The sequence below is a fragment of the Marmota monax genome, unplaced genomic scaffold (genome assembly GCF_021218885.2).
Source record: "Marmota monax isolate L192 unplaced genomic scaffold, Marmota_monax_Labrador192_F-V1.1 WCK01_AAM20220418_F8-fsc00005, whole genome shotgun sequence".
Taxonomy (NCBI): Eukaryota; Metazoa; Chordata; class Mammalia; order Rodentia; family Sciuridae; genus Marmota; species Marmota monax.
Window position 1 is genome coordinate 8,188,798 of NW_026692254.1, and position 4,324 is coordinate 8,193,121.

General features: G+C 41.6%; 1 long non-coding RNA gene across 2 annotated transcripts; it reads left to right on the forward strand.

Moving 5' to 3' along the window:
• The first annotated feature begins 1,471 nt into the window (after nucleotides 1-1,471).
• On the forward strand, nucleotides 1,472-4,099 carry LOC124086704 (uncharacterized). Of its 2 annotated transcripts, XR_006849888.1 has the most exons (3): nucleotides 1,472-1,644; nucleotides 2,339-2,514; nucleotides 2,621-4,099. It is a non-coding gene; the product is annotated as an uncharacterized LOC124086704 (long non-coding RNA). The 2 variants fall into 2 exon arrangements; XR_009226016.1 differs by having other exon boundaries at nucleotides 2,339-4,099.
• Nucleotides 4,100-4,324: the final 225 nt, after the last annotated feature.

Below are 4,324 nucleotides of genomic sequence, written 5' to 3' on the forward strand. Positions count from 1 at the left end.
AGAAAGCTAATTTTTAAAAAACACATTCGTCCCAGGGTGACTTCTAATACCTTTTGGAAAACTGCTTTTTAACACTTGATTTTTTAAAAATAATTGTTTGATTTTTAAATTGTCATCGTTTAGGATTTGTATTAAACTTTTATATTGTTTTGGATGCCTGGTAATTTTTGTCCATTTTATACAAATAGGTGACAGAGTGGGTGCGAACTTACTCCTACAGATAGAGCTAAATGAAGGGGGTTTAATTATATAACTAATGGTCTATTCAGAGAAATGCAAATTGTGGACAGTAGTGAACATCTTTTCTTTTTTTTCTGTTAGTAACTGAGGAGTAAATGCGATCTCCTTAAGGATCTTAAGTTTGATGATCAGAGAGTGAGTTTGCCATTTTAATTCACTCCCTGGAGTACCATGGTTGCTTTATCCAGAAACTGCCTCCAACTCTGTAGACAGTTAATGTGCCCCCACCCCCAACTTTGTTTCTCTGAGTCTGAGCTGCAACAGGCTTATCAAAGACCAACTGAGAACTCTAGAGGACTTCGTGTGGGGGAAGGGAGGTGAGAGAGAGGAGTGGCCCTAGGAAGTCCCTGGTAAGTATTTTAGGCAGGTGTGGACTTTCAGAGGTTGCAGAGTAGGGGATCCAAAGAGGCACCGTTTTCTCAGGTCCCTACAGTCTTAGGGATTTGGGAGGGTGTGTCCTTCTGGGGATCTGTGAATCTTCAGAGGAAGGCATAGCATCCCCCAGAAGACCCAGCTGCTGGGGGGTGGGGGGATTAGCTAAGGATATTATAAAGGCATTGTGATCTGACTGTTCCTTCATGATTAATAGGAGCTGTGTGTGTGTGTGTGTGTGTGTGTGTGTGTAAGAGAGAGAGAGAGAGAGAGAGAGAGAGAGAGAGAGAGAGAGAGAGTGTGTTCGATGAATGCAAGGCAGAAATCGCGCAGTTACTTTTAGTTGTTTACTGAGCAGGGGCAAAATCTAAACAGCGCTTTCCACAATCAATGAAGGGATCGCCTCAGGGTCCAGAGTTGAGCTCCCTAAATGAGTCTGGCATTCTGATAACTGCAGGTGAGCACCTGAGATCAACTTCTTCTCTCAGCTCGATGCTGTGAGGAGATAGGGACTCATCTTGTTCTGGAGCTCTGGGAAGGGAGAGGCTCGAGGGGGATTTAATTGTCTGCCTGGGTGAATCGAAATGTCCTTTTAAAGCAAAGAAATCAAGAGAGATTGGCCTTTAATAGGCAAACTCTGCTGGTGAGAGAGGGGTGGTAATTAAAATGGAGAAAGGACAAAATATAGATTGGATACCCTTCCCCCACTTGCCCACTCCCACAAACCACCCTCAAAATGGCATTCTCTGCTTTCCCGGTCTTTAGAAGGCTTACTGCCCTTACTAAAAGTGGGTAGCTTGTGTCATCTCATGTCCCCACCTTAGTCTAACATTTCAGTTATGCAATTTGGAGTGGGTAGTACAGTTTAATCTAGAACTCTGTTCTCTTCAAGAGTTGATCATTCCCATGCCCTGGACATCACTGTGCATGAGCTGATCTTAGAATTTGGTTGTATAAGTCTCCTCTGAAATGCCACAATGGAAGATACTAAGTCTGCAGGAAATTCCACACCACTAAATCTGGACAGACAAGGTAATTTAGCTCTCTGTAGGCTGAAAAGAAAAGGAGACCTCTGCACCAAGATTGAGTGCTATTTCCAGGAGGAGGAAGGCCACTGCTCAGTTCCACCTGGTGTCCCCAGGCTTTGGCAAGCAGGTGTTCAGCCATAATTGTCATGCATACCCATATGTAGTCCACTGGTGTGCACTCTGCTCTCCTCTCTCTGACAGCAGGCCTATTAGGTGCTGAGCCTCATTCTCCTCCAGGATGGATGCAGGCCAGCCCACCTTCCCCAACATTCTACTCAAGACAAACCTCTGAAGCAGATGTTTATCATGATCTGCATTTGTATATATGTTGGAGGAAGCATGCTGTGGAGGATGGGGGTCTTGCAGTTGTTGCAGCTTGGGCAAGGCCATTTGGAGACCAGCTGTGGGAGGTGCATACATTCCAGCTGTGTTGTCACCTGTGTTGTCATGCCTCCAGGTGCAGGTCAGGGGGAGGTTAGAGGCAAGAGTCTCTTGGATATTCCTGATCCCTACTCGTAGTAAAGATTTAAACTGATATGCTGAATCTCCAAAATAATTTGGCTGTGTGAATTGCCCATGGTCTTTGCCTTGACTCCCCGCCCCCCCCCGCCCGCCCCTTCTCTGGCATTTTCTCTTTCTAATCACAATGTAAGAACCATTTAGCTGCTGATTCTCGCCCTGTCTCCTCTTTTCCACAGCATTAGCCAGCTGGCCCTGGAGATTCCACAGGGAAGAAAGTGCAGCCCAGGTCTGAATGAACCTCTTGCTGGCTTTGAGGGACCATGATCACATGAGAATTCTGACTGTTACTACAAGAGAAAATAAGCATCAGACTGATCCCAGACATACCATTATAATCTTTACCAGGTCTAGGGTAGGTCTTTTTTAACCTCCAAAAGGGGTATCCAATTTTCACTCTTTTGAGATCTTCCTGTTCTTTTCAGCCTTCCCCTAACACACATCCTCTTCTACCAACACAGCTTACTTTGCAAATTCTGAAGTTCTGGTGAAGGCAGGCTTCCTACTGCTTTGGAATTGGAGTTGACTATGCTCAAAATCATATATGAAACAAGAGGAACTGAAAGAACATAGAACTGTAAAACTGGACTTCAGTACCGAGCTCTGAAATTGGAGCAAGTTCCCTAACTTCTCTCAGCCCCAGGCCCATCACACATAATTCTTCTACCACTGAGGTATGGGGAAGACTATAGAGATCATGTTCATGAGACATCTCCCATGGTGCCTGACACCTACAAGAACTCCACTTAAGGATAGTAGGATTGAATAGAGTTGTGTTAAAGAATGAGCTGAGGGAATATGTTGGGGTATGGGGGGCCAATAAGAAACACTAAAATGATAGAACAAAAGACAAATTTTCTGCCAAAAAAAAAAAAAAAATGGACTGGCTTTTCTGGGTAAAGTGTAGTTTTTCTCAGTCAGCAAGGCATATAGCTGCAGTAACAACTTCTTCCACTGTATGAACTACTCAGTTCAAAATGTAGCTTAGAATTGCAGTGCAAATGGAAAATATATAGTGAAATGGTTTTCTTTATTTTATACTAATAAAGGTTTTAGAAGGTATAGCCAGCAGAAAACACGAACACAATTGCATTTTTTTTGTTGTTGTTGTTGTTATCAGAGACAACCCATGATAATATCCTGATATTTTCCCCTCTACAGTGCTGAGAACCCAGGACATTGTGCATTCTAGACAAGTACTCTACCACTGAGCTATACCCCCAGCCCTGCCATCCTGATTTCTTTGCTTAAGTTTCCTCTGACCACTCTACAGAGTTCTCTATGACCCAGATCTTGCCCCCGGAAGACATTTCACTTCATTCCTTCATAGAATATGTCATATAATCATTTGTCCTCCTGCCCCATTCTACAGGCATCCACCTCATGCATTCATTCTTTCTGTCTTTCCCCCAAATACTTGTCAAGATTATGTTTTATATTTTTAAGTAATGTATTTCAACATGCATGATTTCAAATTAGGAATTATATGCTTTCCTTTAAGTAAGAATTTCTCAATAGAACTAATTATACAATTATGTCTGCTTTGTAAAAGAGAAATCATAAAGAAATGAGATCATATTTCTAGGGAAATAACAAGTCAAAATTCACATGCATGCAATTCTACTTTGATTTGCTTGGCGTATGACCAACTGTGGTTCAAAAACATTCTTGCTTATTCTTAAACCAGTGTTTTATTGTTTTCAAATAAATAAAACAAAGGGAAAGTTGATTTAACTATGGGGGAAATTATTTAAGCAAGTGGAAATGGAATGAGAAAAGCAAGTAGAACTAAAACACAGCAAATCTTATTTCAAAGTTCTGATGTGCACCAAACATCAATATTTTTCCATTGCACAAATATGTTTGTGATGCTGAAATTTCCTTCTTGGTTAATGATGTTTAAGTGAAACAAATAAAGTATTGCTGCCATCATCATCTGACATTGCTGAGAATATTGGTACTTCTAATTAACATGAGCAGGGACTTGCCCTAGAGGGACCATGAGAAATTTAGTTTTTCATGAATGAATATAACATAATTTATGTTGCTTCTTTCAGCATGCCCAGATATCAGTTGTGTTATCAAATAGTGAAACTCACAGACAGACAGAAACAGAGAGGAGAGAGTTAATGACATCTGACCAGTTTATGTGGTTATCTGAAGTA